General features: G+C 42.0%; 1 long non-coding RNA gene across 11 annotated transcripts in view; it reads left to right on the top strand.

Moving 5' to 3' along the window:
- The first annotated feature begins 42 nt into the window (after positions 1–42).
- LOC140620131 (uncharacterized) overlaps positions 43–18,433 on the top strand; it is a 111,458-nt gene continuing 93,067 nt past the window's right edge. For 7 of the 11 annotated variants that reach the window (XR_012019871.1, XR_012019870.1, XR_012019869.1 and 4 more), the window contains exons 1-4: positions 43–327; positions 1,434–1,602; positions 1,707–1,827; positions 14,274–14,510. This is a non-coding gene — a long non-coding RNA (uncharacterized lncRNA). Of the gene's footprint in view, positions 328–1,433; positions 1,603–1,706; positions 1,828–2,682; positions 2,877–3,424; positions 3,662–14,273; positions 14,511–18,433 lie in introns of all 11 variants that reach the window. The other 4 variants (XR_012019863.1, XR_012019865.1, XR_012019862.1 and 1 more) reach the window with 4 other exon arrangements.

The raw sequence follows: 18,433 nt of genomic DNA, 5'->3' as shown, positions 1-18,433 counted from the left end.
GGGCTGGGGAGGGCTGGGGGCCCGGCGCGCTCCCCGCCTCCCTCCCGTGGCGGGCGCGCGCTTCCCCCTGCCCCGCAACTTTCCCCCTGCCCCTGCCCTCCTCCCCCCTCCCCCTCCTCCTGCCCCTCCCCCCTGCCCCTGCCCCCTCCCCCCTCAACTAACCTGAGTTCGCACAACTTACCCGAGGCTGTAACAGAGAAAGTGATGGAAACAGGTTTTAAAATCAAAGTTCAGGGATCGTGAAAGGTCAGGGGAAACCGTTACACTGGAGTCCAAGGAAGAGAGAATATTAAGAAGGAAGGAAGGGTCCAAGGTGAAGGGGGGACAGTAAGTGTCTCTTAGGTAATCCCTCTCCCCCCTCCCCTGCACCTCTCCTCCCTCCCCCTGCTGCCACCCCCCCCCCGCCCTCCTTCCTACCCCTGCCCCCTCCTCCCTACCCCCTCCCCCTCACCCCTTCTCCCTCTCTGTTCCCCTCCCCCTCCTCCTTCCCTCTGCCTCTCTCCTCCCTACCCCCTTCTCCCTACCCCTGTTCCCCTCCCCCCGCCCCCTCCTCCCTACCCCTGCCCCCTCTTCCCTCCCTCTAGCCTCCTCCTCCCTACCCCCGTCCCCCTATTCCCCTCCCCTCTCCCCCGTTCCCCTACCCCCTCCCTACCCCCTCTTCCCTCCCTGTCCCCGTCCCCTATTCCCTCCCCCTGCCCCTCTCCTCTCTCCCCCTGTTCCCCTCCCCCTCACCGCCCTCCTCCCCTTGCCCCCTCCTCCCTCTGCCCCTTCCTCCCTCCCTCTAGCCTCCCCCTTCCTTCCTACCCCCTACCCCTACCCCCTGGCCCCCTACCCCCTCTCCCTCCCTGTTCCCCTACCCCCCTCCTCCCTCCCCCTGACCCCCTCCTCCCGCCCCCCTCCTCCACTCCCCCCCCCCGCCCCCCTCCTCCCCTCCCCCGAGACCCGTCCAGGCCGCCAGCTGCCCCGTCCAGGCCGCCAGCTGCCCCGGGATCCTGGCCGCCGCCTGTGGGTCTGTGGGTCGTTTGCGCAGGAACCTGTTGGAGCGAGCGGCTTTGGGGACGCTGGCACCCAGTCCCCCGGGCGGCCCTAGAGGAACAAGAGTTCCTGATGGGCTCTGATGACAGTGAAGCTCCCCGGTAGTCCACCCACGTGGGATATCAGGTCGCCACGTGGTCCTTCAGGCATGGAGAAGTGGGGTAGAAAGGCCCACCCTTGACCCGATGCCCCCTCTGACCCCAGAGGTCCTTTGCTATAAGTGGCTTGATAGTAGCGACACCTGGCCTAGGGACTTCCCAAAAAAAAGATTGACGGAGAGACATTTCAAGGATTCCCGCTGTCCAAGGGCTCCTCCAACTCTTTCTGCTGGTGTCTTTTCCACTTTTTTGCCCTTTTTTAACTTTCATGTCCCTGGTTGTCCTCTTCTTCCTTTTCAGAGTCGGCTGAGCCATCTCATCCGCGCGCATTGCTTTGATCCCACCGTGCCCCCCCCTCCTTTCTCATGACCCCCCAGCCCCACCCCAAGCTGCTCCTTCCCCTTGCCCTCCAGCCTGTGGACACACTCGGGGGTTGGTCCCGCAGGAACCTTAAACTTCGCAGGGCTTGGTACGCGGCTGGCAGCTTGGGCTCCAATGCAGAACAGATTTAGTAAGGGTGGAAGCGGTCGAGTCATTAATCTCTGAATCTCAGTGTTTGCTTTTAAATTGCAGAATGAAGATAATAGTACACTTTTGCCTCGTAGAATTGTGAGAATTAAAATACAGCTGACCCTTGAACAACAGTGATTGGAACTGCGTGGGTCCACTCATAGATTTTTTTCATTCTAGTGCGGTACTGTAAATGCATTTTCTCTTCCTTATGATGTGCTCGATAACCTCTTTTCTCAAGCTCCCTTTATTATAAAATTATACACCACATAATATACATACAAAAATGTGTGTTAATCATTTATTGGTAAGGCTTCCAGTCAACAGTAGGCTATTGTTAATTTTGGAAGGAGTCAAAAGTTATATAGGGATTTTTGGCTGTAGGGATCAGATCCCCACATTTTTCAAGGGTCATCTGTAGAAAAGTTAGATGCAAAAAAAAAGAAAGAAATCAAAAAGAAAAGAAAAGTTAGATGCTTGCTACTATGCCTGGAATCAGTGTTCAGCTATGTGAAGGTATCCATAATTGAAAGTATCATCCCCCCAATAAAATAAATAAAATAAAATAAAATAAAATAAAATAAAATAATAAAATAATCATCCCCACAAGACCTGCTCCTCCTTTTGAGTTTCTTACTTCATTAGATGACCTTCCACCACTTGCCTGCTGGATGACTGACCAGGACACTTTGGGTCCTCGCTGATCAGGTTCCTGCTTGCTCTTGCACGCCATTCTTCTCAATCCACCTTGGTTTGACTGAGTCAGGACAAGTGCTTCGGTGATGTCAGACACATGCTTCTTCCTCCCGCCTTTTCCAGCTGCTGTGGTTCAGGTGGAGGAGCAGCTCCCTAGTGCCTTCTCATTTAGCTGAAGTTATACTTCTCTGGAAGCTTCCAACATTACCTTCCCATCAGCACCACACTCAATTTGATGTTTCCTTTCCATTTCTCCACTATTCGCTACATAATTACCACATTTGCTCATTGTGTTGAAATGTTTGGCCTACATCACTGTCTCTGCCTTTATTTTCTTTTTAAGATTTTATTTATTATTCATGAGACGGAAGGAAAGAGAAAGAGGCACAGGCAGAGGGAGAAGCAGGCTCCATTCAGGGAGCCCGATGTGGGACTCGATCCCGGGTCTCCAGGACCACGCCCTGGGCTGAAGGCGGCGCTAAACCACCGAGCCACCCAGGCTGCCCTGTCTCTGCCTTTAGACTGAATTTCTTCAAGGTAGGCTCATTACTTACACACTAAGAAGGAGTAAGGACTCTATAAATGTTTGAGGAATGAATAAATGATCACAGTTTATAGGAAAAGATATTAAGGCAGAAACACCAGAGAGAGGACCAACAAAATTGCCTGGGCAAGAATCCATGAAGGGTTGAAGTAGGGTAATGGTCATGGGGTTAGCAGGATGAAAATAAATTAGAGGAGAACATCTGTAGGCCTGGCAACTAACTGGATGGTGGAAGAGAGGGAGGAGTCAAAGATAACACTTGAGTTTATTTGATATAGTGGCTCAATAATGGGACCACTAACCGAGAGAAAGAACACAAAGTTTCTGGGAAAGATAAAGGATTCAGTCTCGGTACTTGAGATTTGAAATATCTATGATATAAGCCAATGGTGGCCTTCCAGTAGGTAGTTGAAAATATGGATAAGGAGTGACAATGGGGCTTCTAGAGATTTTGACATTGGTGCATAGGCAGCAGGCAAAGCCATGGTTATGGATGAGTGAATGGTGGCAAATGTATCAGATATTTTCTGTACTCTTTCAGGTACAAGTAGGGTTGCATTTCCCGGCTTCCTTGTCGTTGGAATGAGCCATGTGACACATTCTGCCGTGAATTGTGAGCATAGCATTTAATTGCTGATGCAAGACCTTCCAGAACTCTTTTTTTCTCTTTGCCATGGCAATCAACAATGTTCTAGAGAGGATATGCTCCGTGAGTCTTGGTTTTAGAGGGAGGATGATGCAGAAAAGAGTCCCATTCATCTCATGATGGGTGTTTAAAGTGAGTGAGAAGTCAACACTGGTCATTTTGGGCAACTGAGATCTGAGGGGTTTATTTGCTACCGCAGCAGATCTTTGTCATTTCTGACTGATACGAATGAGAAGGGAAGAATGAAATCTTGAGAACACTGTTGTGTTCATTAGACTATTTTGCATGTAAGAAAGAGAGATCCAGAGACCACCTTAATTAAAAAGGTGAAAGCAGAAGTGTTTATATGGATATAGATGAGTAGCTAGTAGGAATCCAGGCCCTTCGAAACAGAAGCTGTTCTCTTACTTCGTTCCCATCGGATCTCCATTTTTTTCTCTACCTCTTTGATCTGTCCTCACACTACTGACTGCTAGTTCTTTTATCCTCTCATCTACATTTCAGAAGCACAGTCTAATTGCAAGACCCTTTATCTCTAAGCCACATCTTTAGTGGCCAACCAGTCTGTGGTCAGGCACCCATCCTCATCCAAACAGTGCCACCCCTACAAACCACTGCCCCCCCCCCCCGAAGCTCTCCTGAACCTAGGAGCAGTCAGGACAGTGCAAACTATAACAGGATGTTTCCATCCTTGCCTGCTACAACTTATTTTTCGCAGAATTGCTGAAGGTATATTGTACAAATGGAAATTAGATATGCCTTAACTTACGCTCCGACCTGCCACCCCAGCCTGTTGCATTAGCAAAAACATCCCAACTGCTTGCCTGGTCTACAAAGCCCTTTGTGATCTAGCTTCTGCCAACCAGTCCTACCTCATCTCCTGCTACCCTCCCTCCAGCCATACTGGCCTCCTGTCTCTCCCTTGAATAAGCCAACCTGGTGTCAACTTCAGGACGCCTGCACTCTGCCCTTACTAATCTCTCTTGTTTGAATACTCTCCCCTAGCTTTTAAAAAGTTTATTATTCCTTCCTCCCTTCTTATTTATTTTAAGTTCTACAGTAGTCTCAGAGATGAAGTCTGCATTAGAGTCTTAGTCCTCCTTTTCTTCAATTGTTATCTGTGATCTCAAATACTTATGGTTATTGCTTTACTGTCTTCCCTAAGAACACCAAAAGCACCATGAAAGTGGTCATCTTTTCTGTCTTGGGATTCTCTGTATTCCCTAGAATAGTTCCTGGCACATGAAATAGTTTTAAATTAATGAAGGAGATGATAGGTAGTGCACTTGTAACTGGCTGTTTTCTGCTGATCCTCCATCAGGGTTCATTCTCTACTTTTCCCTGCCTTGCTGTGTGTCTCAGGAGGCTGAGCTCTAGAGTTTCCATCATCCAGCCTCCTTCATACTCTGGGTTTCCACTAAGGTTTGGCCAATGGAAAGCACCAGAAGAATACTAGACGATAGTAGGAGTAAGAAGGGGTCAGAGTATTTACTACACTTTCCCAACCCAGCTTCACTATTTTTGGCAGTGACTGAATTCTCCCATGACCAAAGTTCCTCTATCAAGTTTCCAGCTCCACCTGGCTCTGCCAATGGTTTCCTGATGCTTCACCATCCTCGTAATACTCCCTTGATTAGACTCTTTACTATGGCCTCTGTCACCCACTGGGACCCTGACCTGACTGACAGCTAAGAAGGTCAAAGGCTGATTAGTTCAGTACAACTAACCTAAGTTCACACAACTTATCCAAGACTATACAGAGAAAGTGATGGAACCAGGTTTTAAAATCAAAGTTCAGGAATCATGAAAGGTCAGGAGAAATCATTACACTGGAAGTCCAAGGAAGAGAGAATATTAAGAAGGAAGGAAGGGTCACCAGTGCCCAGTGTCGCAAAGGGTTCAAGGTGAAAGAAGGACCAATAAGTGTCCCTTAGAAAATTTGTTTTATTTATTTATTTATTTATTTATTTATTTATTTATTTATTCATTCATTCATTCATTCATTCATTCATTCATTCATTTAAAAATGTTTTTTAGATAATCTGTTTTAAAAATAGCCACTTACAGGGGTCCTGGGTGGCTCAGTCAAGTAAGCATCTGACTGTTGGCTTCAGCTCAGGACATGATTTTAGGGTCTTGGGATCGAGCCCTGCTTCAGGTTCCCCACTCAGTGGAGAGTCTGCTTGTTGTCCCTCTACCTCTCTGCTCCTCACCCTGTTCACACCAACTCTCTCTCCCCCATATATAAATAAATAAATAAATAAACAAACAAACATCTTTTTAAAAAATAAAAGTAGCCATTATGGCATTAGGGAAAGTTCTTTCAATGAAAGGCAAATTTCAGAAGTTTGGGACTATTGGAAAGGTGAGTAGAGCAGAGTTTAAATAGCTCTTGTGATGATCCTGAACAGAAAGGAAGGAAGAAAAGGGTGAGAGCTAGTAGGGAATGCCAGGGGAGGCAGATGGCGAGATTACGTGATACTCCAGCGTGTTTATTAGTTGAGATGAAGCAGCCTGGGGAGAGAAAAGGGTTGAGAAACAAAGAAAGTGATGAAACCAGGTTCTGAAAAAGATGAGGGGAAAGGATTAGATGTCGGGAAGCTTTCTCTCAGGTTTAAAGGAATGGCCAGAAACAAAAGCAAATTTGCCAGTGCTGATTTCTAATCATAATGGAGTCCACCATTGGGGGTTTATTTGGAGAGATGCAAACAGTTTTTCCTCTACCCTTTCGTAGCCTAGGGCATGATTTCCATGAATTTCCCTGATCACAAATGATTTCCCTGGCTTATCTTCTCAGCTCTTTAGGTGTCAGTCATACAGTGGGTACATTTTTCCAGCCTCCTTGTTTTAGACTTGCCACTGTGTCTGTCATTTGAATTCTTTTTTTCTTCGTATCTGTGAGGAGAGGGAAGGAGGTAGAAGAGGGAATCCAATCAAGCATTATTAATTAATCACATTTAAATGCAAAATGGTAAGATGCTATTCAAAACTAATTCAATGGTAAATTACTCTGCAAACTCTAAATTATTTTATAATTATGGATTTTACAATATTTCCCAATATTACCTTTACTCAAATATAAGTACATCCATAATGACAAGTACATTTTGATATGTGGGTATTTTGAAATTAATAGTTTAAATTAATTTGCTAGGATTTATTGCTAGGATTTCTTGTTATTCATGCAAATTGTTTCTCATGGACCGTTATGAGTCTTTGCATGATTGTGATGTCTTTATCTTTCTCTACTTCTTGTTTACATCTTTGATTGGTAGGTTTTGGGGGAGATTTTAGGGTTCTGGGATCAGAATTAGAATCTGGCTTAATTTGTAATAGAGTTTCAGAAGCCTTGAATTCTTCCTGAAACTCTGTGCCAAGTGGACACACAGGCCAGGCATCCTTCAGTGACTACTCCTGCAGCCTAAGGAAAGTGTAAGCAATGAATCAAGTGGTGGAATCAGAACAGTTCTGTTCTTCGAGAAGCTCTCCAGCTAGCAAGGCAAATACTTTGAACACTACTTTTGGAGCACTTCACAGAAGACAAGTGCCTTCTTTTTTTCAGACTTGCTTAAGATATATAATTTAAATGAGAATCTGGACCCGGTGTGAGGTGGTTATTTCAGTGTTAACAACTAACTCTTTCTGAATGATATTTAACTTATTTGTTCATCAGAAGCCTATTTGGGGATCCATACTTTGCCAGCTGCCCTAAGGATATAAAGATGAACTAAAGATGTTTCCTGCCTTTCAGGAGGGACAGTCTAATTGTGAAGAAGAGAACATTAACTGAGTTACAAAGCATGGGTAATGGCTGCATCAGAGTGGTGTCAAGAGGTTTGGGATGGCAGGGGCAAGGTAGACGATTCCTGATGGCTGGCCGTTTCCAAAAAGCGTCCTTCCTTCTGTTCCTAGGTTTCCTTAGTTCCAAGAGCTAATGGTGAATATAACCAGTCTTCATCTCTAACTCCCTCTGTCCATGATTACCATTGTGATGGGAAACTCTATAATCTTGTCCAGCCTTGATCCACCATCATTTTGCTTACACACCCGCCCATCCTTTACCCAGTACACATTTTCTTCAGGACTGTATCTCCAGCCTCCCTCTTCTCTTACACTGCTCTTCAATACATATTTGACCCGGAAGAAGTGAGTCTTGGTGAAGGTAGCAGGTCAAAAGTAGTGGAAAAGGGGGGAGCACCCACTCATATCAGCTAAGTGGTTATATAGCTAATTACCAGTCATGGTGAGAAAATGGGAAGTTATAGGCTGATGGTACAGATAGAACTTCCAGTTCAGAACAGTCAGAAGATTTGGTGTTTCTAATTTCAAATTTTTTCAATTCTGTGAAAACAATATATCGAGGTTCAGTTAGAAAACTGTTGTTCATTCATGACAGTGTAGGAAAATGCTAAGCCTTGCGGTTATTATAACTGTTACTGAACAAGTAGATGTACACACAAAGTATTGCTCAGTCTAGACACTACATTGATTAACACCATATAGGATATTAGGAAGACAAATGAATATAAAATATTATTTTTAAAGTTTTGTTTAGAAAGAAAAAAAATTTCAGAATATCCTATTATCAATGACCCTTGCTTCCCAGTATAGAAAATATGATCAGAGACTGATATAATTTCTGTAGACTGAATCTATTATTTTCTGGCATACATACACAGAATTTTATGATTTCCAACATGTATTAAATACTTGTGGCTTTTCAGCTGTTCTCATAAATGAAGGTTTATGAAGAAAAATATGATTAGAGAATATTTTTTAAAATTTGGATTTGTTTCAAGATTATTTGTTTTAAGTAAGAGTTCCGGAAGAAAGGCATACTCTGCTGATCTTCAGGCATAAAGTGACCCATCTGGCTGATTTTCTTTTGCCTCATCTCTTCATGTCATTCTCTCTCAAATCTGTCCTCCCATTTGAAGAGAAAGAAGAGAGCAATCTCCCCTGGAAGAAGAGGATTCATCTTCAGTCAACAGAAAGGAATTTTAAAAAACCAAACAGAAGGGGTAGACAGGCTTGCTTCTTAAACCACCAAATAAGGTCTTATTCAGTAATTATTTATTGGGAACATCTATGATTTCAGCATTTTAAAGGACGCACTGAAACTGAGACTGCCCTCACAGATCCATCTTGCAGTGTGAGAGGCATAAACAAATATAGCATGGAGCGTTAGATATAAGGGCAGCACAGAGGAAGGAGTGACTAAATCTGTCTGGGTATCAGAGAAAGTTTTGCAGGAAAGGTGATATTTGAGCTGGATGTTGAAGGATGAGTATACACTTATTTATATCCTGCTTATTCCAAAGGGATTTAAGGTACCTAGTAGGAGTTGACCAGATAGTGGAGGAGTAGAATAGCATTTCAGACACAGGAAGTGCCAAAGCACAGAAATGTGAAAGGGCACAGTATGCTTGGGAAGTCGTGGGAAGGTTTGAGGGCAGATGCACAGAGGACACATGTGAGCCTGGGGGGTGGGAAGTGAGACAGCATAACCGCTGGGCCAATCTCTAGCAGTGATTTGCAAACTTAGACACTTATCAGAATCCCCTGGAGGCTTTTAAAAGCACAGATCCTTGGGCCTCATCCCCAGAGATCTTGATTCTGCAGATTTGGGGTAAGAGAGGGCAAGAATTTACATTTTTTACAAATTTCCTAGTGATGTTGACACAGCTGGTCCTGGTTCCACACTTTCAGAACCACTTCTTTAGAGTTGGGATTTTATCCTATAGTCCATTGAGAGTACCTGAAATTTGTGTAGTTTGAGAAAGAGTGAATCAGATCTGGATTTAGAAAGTTTACTGGCAGCTATGAGGAGAACAAGGGAGGAAAACCACTTGGTAGATTATTTCACACGTCCAAGAGACAAAGTAAATGGACCTCAACCCATTTACAGAAAGAGGAAATACACTTAAGAATGTCTAGAGGCAATAAATAAATAAATAAATAAATAAATAAATAAACAAACAACAACAACAAAAAAGAATGTCTAGAAGCATAATCAAGATTACTTGGAATGATCGAATATGGGGAATGAGGGAAAGGGAAGGAATCTCAGAATGTTAAAATTATGTTCCATAATGTAACCAAAATACTATAAAATTTATTCAAAGGACCTCATGCTACCAAAATCTTTAAAATGGGCTCTAAGAAATCTTGCAAAATTTCAGATGACTTTCTTTTTTTTTTTTTAATTTTTATTTATTTATGATAGTCACACAGAGAGAGAGAGACACAGGCAGAGGGAGAAGCAGGCTCCATGCACCGGGAGCCCGAGGTGGGATTCAATCCCGAGTCTCTAGGATCACGCCCTGGGCCAAAGGCAGGCGCCAAACCGCTGCGCCACCCAGGGATCCCTCAGATGACTTTCTTGCCAGTGTCGTGTATAATGCTTTTAGAGCCAAAGAGAGAGAGAGAGAGGGAGAGGGATAGCTTGGTCATGGTCATTAATCAGTCACTCCTCAAAAATGTGTGACATGAAGCCCACTCAGGTATGGTCAGGCCTTTGTGAGGTAGCATCATCTAGGGGTGCTATTTACCCACTATGTCCATTAACATCGGAACTTTGATTCCAAGTATCAGCTGTGGTCTTTCCAGCCTCCATATACTCTTAATAACTATAGGAGTTTCCCCTGATACGTAGGAACTTTGTAGACACAACATGAAGGATCGGTTACAACTGGCTGACACCACAGAAGAGAAAGTGAAGTATATATGAGTAACTTGATCCTAAATTGAACCCATAATAACAATTCAGCAAAGTTTTGATTTTAGCTTCAAGTTTCTCTTTGCAACTGAATCCTTAGCCAAGTGTGCCTAAGGAGCCATCTCTGTTCTGTTCTCTGTTGTTCTCACGGTGCCAGGTTCTGCTGGCCCTTTTCTTGTGTTTTCGTGCTTTTCTTTCCTCTTGCAGGGCTGTGGAAATGGTCACTTCCTTGTACAAACCTTTCTTTATCTTTTTGCAATTTCTGAATGTTTCCATCAGTGTCATCTCTGCCAGTGGCATTTCTAAGGAGGTTGATTTGTTCAGTTCTCATTGCTAAATAGTTATAACCCATTATAGCTTCTCTTTGTTTTTCTGCAGCCCATTAACCCTCTCTGTCTTTCGTATTGGACTCCAGCCTCTGTGTGCTGCCTGTTGGTAGCGATGGGGTAGGAGCAGGGTAGGAGGAAAGTAAGGAGTGGGATGGGAGTAAGGTGTTATATTTTGCTCCTTTCAAATTAGAAGAATAACTTTCAGATTGGGTGTCAACTGGAAACAGATCTCTCCCTTGGACAGAAATATTACCGTATCTTTAACAACATTAAACATAATCTCTGGCTGTAGCCTTTCAGGAACTTTCTGATTCACTATTTTTATGCTCACAAATCATGTGGGAAACAAAGAAGCTTCATAGTCATTGTTGAGATTAGAGGGATTCATATGTTACTCCTTCTTCTCACCACCTAAATTCTAAACTGGAAGAGACGCATGAGTCTGGAAAAGGACGACCCAAACTTTAACTCTATCACTGATAGGGTCGATGGGGAGTCTGTCTTGGAGTAAAAGCCAAGTAATGACAAACTGCGCCAGTCTAGTCCTCAAAACAGCACATTAGAGGGAAAGTTTGAATCTTTAGCGCAGAGAATGGCTGTCATCCTCCTCCCAGGTAATTCCTTCCACCACCATGTGGAAGAGTAAAGGGGTGGAGGACAAAAAGTCCAGAAAAACACTCTTTCATGGAAACCAGGGGATGAATTACCCAAGACAGATATATTTTCTAATAAAGTTTTAATGATAGTTCTAGGAAAATAACAATGACTAACCACACAGTGCCTATCATTTGACTTCTGAAGAGTGTCAGAGTAATCTCTTCCTTTAAGATAATTAATGCCAAAGACATTAAGAATTTTAAGAAATCAGGAAAGTTAATGTTTATTTTCCAGCCTATGAATGAAGATGACAAATGGTGTAATTATATGCATAACTTGTGAATAATTCTACCAATGAGCTATTTAATTTAAAAATATATGATTTGGAGAGTTAAAGTTTTGCCTTTTTTTTTAAGTTTTCACATGTTGTTAGTGATTTCCACTCCATTCCTCTACCTTCCACTAGTACTAAAATTCTATCTGGGTATGTGGCCACTCCACTAAAGAAACTATCGCCCAGTCTCCCTGGCAGCTAGCAGTAGCCGTGTAAATAAGTTCTCAGCGATAGAACGGCAGAGTAGAAGGGATGCCTGCAACTCCAGTCTCATTTGCTTAAAGGAAATACTTTGCTCTATTTTATTCCTGCTTCTTGGGCTGAGATACTGAGATGACAGTCATCAGTGGCATCAGGATCCCTTAAAGACCTAATGGACCAGAGCCTTTCTACAGCCTAGGCTGGCCAGACTGTAAGATGAGAGAGAAATAAGCTTCTGCCTTTTTTTAGGCCACCATGTTTTTTGAGGCTCTTTATAATGTCAGCTTAACATTTGTGCCACTAATACAAATATTTATGCCTATTTTTATTTTTTATTTATGTATTTATTTTTAAAGATTTTATTTATTTATTCATGAGAGATAGAGGCAGAGACACAGGCAGAGGGAGAAACAGGTTCCACGCAGGGAGCCTGACTTGGGACTTGACCCCAGAACTCCAGGATCACGCCCCCAGCCAAAGGCAGGCACCAACCACTGAGCCACCCAGGGATCCCCTATGCCTATTTTTAAAAGTGTAAAATATTCAGTAGGAAGAAATCTGCACGTTTAATTATTATAGCGGGTTGAATAGACATCCCCAAAAGATGGTCTCTCCAGAACCTAAAATATGGTCTCATTTGGAAAAAAAAACATGTTTGAAGATGTAATTAAGAATGTCAAGATGAGATCATGCTGGATTAATTGGGTGAACCCTAAAGCAAACGACACATGTCCTTATTAGAGACAGAAGAGGAAAATACAGAGAGGAGAGAGGCCATGTGAAGATAGGAAGGGACTCAGCGATGCATCTGCAAACCAAAGAACTAGAGCTGGAAAAGGCAAGGAAAGATTCTCCGCTTTCCCAGGGATGATGACTCAGCCTACACCTGTGAAAGAATAAATTTATGTTGTTTTTAAGCCACCCAGTTTATGGTGATTTGTTACAGCAGCCACAGGAAACTAACACAGCTATTTAATAAAGTTTGATAATGAAGATGAAGAAGGACATGGAGGAGTTAAAAAAAAAAAATTTCCTGTTTTGTTATGAAATACTGAAAGGAGTATAGAGCACTAATATGAAAGTGGCTCATTCATTCATTTGTTAGACACCTTGGGGCACCTGGGTGGCTCAGTTGGTTGGGCATCCAGCTCTTGATCTCAGCTCAGTTCTTGATCTCAGGGTGCTGAATTCTGACCCTGTGTCGCTCTACACCAGGCGTGGAGCCTATTTAAAGAAAAAAAAATTAATAAAAAAAAAAAAAGACACCATCTGATTGCCTGAGGTATATCAGCCATTGAAAAGTGCCAGGAATATAAAAGAGAGACATGGTCCCAACCTTCAAGAAGTTCGTTGTCTCTTTAAAAAAGATACATGAACGTTGATGACACTGGTTCATTTAAAAAAGAAGCTAAAAGGAAAGAAACTTTATGTCACGATTATAGGCTACTTGGCAATGAGAAAACCTCCCATGGAGTTGTTGGACACATGAGTTTGAAATCTAAGAAAATCGGATATTCAGTTTGTTCCACACAGATCCTTCTATTGGGGAATACGACAAACACTGTAATAAAAATGGTTCCTTGTATTTCTAAAGCTTTAACTTCATTAACTTTTTTTTATAACTTAATATTTATTACCTTACAAGTAAGTTGATGAAATAACACTCCCCTCTAAGCAGTTGAACATCTCTAACTTAGAATAATTTTTAAAAATCTATTTATTTGTTTATCAGTAAGTAGACTCCATTCCCAGCATGGAGCCCAACATGGGGCTTGAGCTCATGACCCTGAGATCGAGACCTGAGCCAGGATCAAGAGTCAGATACTCAAATGACTGAGCCACACAGGCACCCCTAAAATTCTATTTAATAAGGAGAATTTTTCTAGAGTAAATAGAGTTGTTTGTAATATCTCCTCAATCCCCGGTTTATGAAGTGCACTTTTTTGTATTTGGCAACCCCATCAGGGATTTATTTCAAAATTATTTCCAAAACAGTAAAAATTACTTATGATCACATGGAAAGAATGCATTAAATATTATTCCTTGGACTGTATTTCAACCTTGGAACGAGCAATGCAAGATTCTCCCTTGCACAGATAAACTACTAAGCAATATGGAATCTATTATCCACGTCACCTCCTAATTTTATTTTGGAACCAAAGATTCCTAGTAGATTCTCTTATTGGAAGGGACATCGTCCTTAATTACTCTGTCTTCAATGTGATACAGGTAATGTGAAAATCTGATTCTGTGCTCTTCCCTGGTATTTCAATGTTTCATATCATTTTTTTTAAATCTTGGCTCTATTTTTTAACTCAATGCTGAACTTGTATATTTCCTTTTATAATAGGCAATCTTATCTGGGACCCACAAAATGAGGATTTACTACTGTGTAGGAAACATATACTGAAAATAAGTACGCATAAAAATACTGGAAGGAAATCCACCAAAATGCTCTCCTTTGGGTGTTAGATATATGGATAAGTTTTTTTAAATATCCTTAGTGCTTTGTATGCTAATCTTCTATATAATAAAAATGGAATCAATTTTGATGTTTATTTGCAGTTTAAGGTATCATCTTTATTCTACAAATGTTGAAATAGGTAGGAGGAGATTGTAGTGGAGTCTGTCTCACTCATGCTCAAGTGAACACAGCTGGGCCTGAAGTTGTCTTCCAGGATCAAGTGGAGAAGCTCGAGCAGCCCTTCTGAGGAATCCCAACTAAGGAATCTCTGCCTCCGCGTGCTTGCAGGGCAAAAGTAGTGCTGGAGAGCTCTTCTCACCAATCCACGAGGCATACAGGTAAAAAGGAACCAACATTCTAAACATTTTCCTCAATCCAAATTCATTTAAAGTAAGAAATATTTACAACAATATTGAGAAACTATAGTCCCGAAGGAAAACAAATGGCATCACTGACGTATTCAAGTTTAGCCTAAGTTTTTTTTAAAAGGTAATGAAGTTACATTTTCATTTAAATGCCTAGGTATTTACTATAATCTTAGAGTGCCATAAGGTGGTTACTAATTTATTAGGTAGCATTAAAATTCGCATTTTAATGAATTGTCTTTTTTTGCCACTAAATTCTATACAGCTTATCTCAGTAATATTGGGTTTTGGTAATATAATGTTTGACAAACTGATAACTTTTGGAAGAGGTTAACATGAAATCCTTTGTTCTGTGAAAGTAAAGCAGCTGGGAGCACTTTTTTATTTTAAACACCTACGCAGGTAAATGACATACAACAAAATCAGTTTTGGGTTGATGTTGCTGTTTCTTCACTCTCTGAATAAGATTTTTGTAGGGCTCACACAGCCATTTTGCTTCCTGGAGTGAATCTTCTTTCATATTTTTTCATTCAAGTTTTCATATGAATGTTTTTAAATAAAATATATAAGTGGAAAAATATGAAACCTGTGATATTGTTTTCCAGGGTGTTCAGTGTCAGCCTCAAAACACAAAAAAGAAAAAAGCAAATGGGACAACAAATAAAGTTGTCCTGTGTTTTTAAGACTTAAAACATTCACCTATAAAAACACTGATATTGGGATCCCTGGGTGGCCCAGCGGTTTGGCGCCTGCCTTTGGCTCAGGGCGCGATCCTGGAGACCCGGGATCGAATCCCACGTCGGGCTCCCGGTGCATGGAGCCTGCTTCTCCCTCTGCCTGTGTCTCTGCCTCTCTCTCTCTCTCTCTCTCTCTCTCTCTGTGTGACTATCGTAAATAAATAAATAAATAATTAAAAAAAAACACACTGATATTTTCAGACAAACAGAAAAATGTTTCCCTGCTGAAACAGTATTTGCTATTATAGGATAGATAGTTAAATCGAATGAGAAATAAGGGCAAGCATAGACAAATACCAAAGAAAAACTTCATTGTGCAAATGTTCTCAAAAATAAACTTGGAGAAACATACCTCCCTGAGTATAAATATTTCAGCTGAGTTTATGTAAAGGTGTTATCTGTTGAAGTCAGCAGAAAACATGCCTTCATACAATTCGGGCTAGAATATGGTTTTTTAATGATTGCTAAAGTCTCATAGAAAGGTCTATATAATTTCTTGTCTTGTGTTAAGCAAGAGTTCTTGTTTCCATGTTCAGGTTTTCTGTGAATTAATATTTTGAAATATCAATTTCCTAAAAATGAGGCATGATCATTATTTCAGTTGTAGAGCTTTTTTTTTTTTTTTTTTTTACATTTTTATTTATGATAGTCACACAGAGAGAGAGGCAGAGACACAGGCAGAGGGAGAAGCAGGCTCCATGCACCGAGAGCCCGACGTGGGATTCAATCCTGAGTCTCTAGGATCACGCCCTGGGCCAAAGGCAGGCGCCAAGCCGCTGTGCCACCCAGGGATCCCATTATTTCAGTTGTAAACAATCAGTCGCAACCTTTTCTTTTGCAAACCTGCCTTGCAAATACTATGTGAGCCTTTACATGTTAGCATAACACCAGATAGCCTCATGTCATGTTTTAGTATTGTCTGTACAGATATTTCATCTGTGGGAGGTTTTTCATCTGTCCATCATGGATCAACCCAGTAATAAACTGTGCTTATTTTAAGTCTTCTATTTTTAGCCTAATGATTTATCTAACTGACTTTTGAGGTCTGTTAAAGAACAAAAATAATTTGGAATTAAAAATAATCCATAGTGTCACAAATAAAGAAAATGTGTTATTAAAAATAAGCTAAAGCAATTTTAGCACATCAGATTTGATAGAGTCCATCTGCTTTTGTTGCCTACATAAATTGCCTTTTCTTTTTTTTTTTTAGGGTTTTATTTGTTTATTCATGAGAGACAGAAAGGCAGAGGGAGAAGCAGGCTCCACACAGGCAACCTGATGCGGGACTCAATCCCAGGATCCCAGGATCATGACCTGGGCCAAAGGCAGATGCTCAACCACTGAGCTACCCAGGGTGCCCCATAAATTGTCTTTTCTTTAGCTTAGTTATCTGTAGATGCTGCCATAGAGCCTCAGCTCCATCCAAAACCAGCCCCGACCATGCCTTAAAACAATGTGAATCAGGGATCCCTGGGTGGCGCAGCGGTTTAGCGCCTGCCTTTGGCCCAGGGCGTGATCCTGGAGACCCGGGATCGAATCCCACGTCGGCTCCCGGTGCATGGAGCCTGCTTCTCCCTCTGCCTGTGTCTCTGCCTCTCTCTCTCTCTCTCACTGTGTGCCTATCATAAATTAAAAAAAAAACAATGTGAATCAAAGTGGCATTTTTTTTCCCTAGAGAGCTGACATAAGACTATACCAGTCAGAAAACACAGAAGAGAAATACAACCTGGAGATGCAAAATTTAGAAGGCACCAGCATTTTAATGGTTAATAAAGCCATGGAAGTAGGTGCCATCATTTAGGAAAAGAGAGTAGAACAATCTTTACCAGCTGTCTAAAATCCTGAATAAACACAGCACTTTCCCCTCATCCTCATTATCATAACCTCAATGTCCATATTGTTCCAGCTTTGGTTTTTGTGGTCTGTATTGTAAAACTAATGTTTTTGCGTCATTTTCAAATTACTATGCAATTCAATATCCATTTCCAGATTACACATGCAAAACCCCTGACGATTTAGGAGAGCAGCTACATGAGCATAGTAACTCGCCTAAGGGACCAGCCATGGCTCCTATCCACCCCCAGGCTTGCTAGAAACAGCAGATGAAACCATCCGGGTGGAGATCTTTGAGACTTGGTATACTAAAGTCAGAATTTACAGGATGCCCTCGCAAGCAGCAGATAAGACCTATTTCTAAATGTATGTGCAATGGGAAGTCTTGAGCGTTTGCTTTTGGAACCTGGAGCATGGCATATTATGGTGATCAGTACTGTTCATCGCACAATTTCAATGGTGGGCTGCAGTGTGGCTCGCAGTAGATATGATTTTATTACCGGTATTCGAATCATTTGTGTTTCTCCTAGTGTTTGAGAGCTCTCAAATTCCAAACCCAGCAAAGCAGATGAACAGGTGTAGGGAGGAGCACGGGTAGCCTTTGTTCAATGTGCGGGGTCATGGGTTCACTATCAAGATCTTGTGGACCTTCACGGCCTGGTTTGTAAAAGTTTTATTACTCTGTGTACCGTCTTGTCGGGGCCTTTACTGACACCAATACCAGTAAAATGTATTCTGCAAACAAAAATAGCATTTTTGCTTCTAAAGCAATTTTTCACGCTTAACATTGTTTAGAAATTTGAGTGAGTTTCAGGGTACTATTTAATGATGTTTTGCCGAGAGTATCAAGGATGTCCCTGAAATTGCCTCAAATAATTATATCCTCCCCAATACTTCTGAGAGGTATGTTCTTATAAAGCAAAATTCAAGGGCAAAAATAACCGAATGACAACAGTAAAAAAATTTTATTAGTTGGGAATTTGGCTTGAAGCCACAGTACAAAGCTCAAGTAAACTAGGCCGTGCACTTGAAAGGCTTCTTTTTCTTGAGCTTGTTTGGCCTAAATAACCTCAGGCTATAGCAGCCTCCGAGGAGGATTGCTCTCTCTTCCTTTTTAGCTTCAAAGGCAGCCCTAAGACTCCAGTGAGCACTCCTGGAAATGGAGAGAAAGCCAATTGGAGAGGACCCTGTTAGCTCTCCTCTGTGTTGCTGAAGTAAACTTTTTGTTGTGCCTCAAACTCAGGGAGAGGATAACCTCTCTGTGCTCCCCCCGGCCCCCCAACACCCTGCTCTGTCCTGCCAGCAAGCCAAATGGAAGCAACAGAG

Source organism: Canis lupus, chromosome 28 (assembly GCF_048164855.1).
Source record: "Canis lupus baileyi chromosome 28, mCanLup2.hap1, whole genome shotgun sequence".
In the NCBI taxonomy this organism is placed as follows: domain Eukaryota; kingdom Metazoa; phylum Chordata; class Mammalia; order Carnivora; family Canidae; genus Canis; species Canis lupus.
Note: the sequence above shows the minus strand (reverse complement) of the source record. Positions and strands in the feature narration are given on the sequence as shown.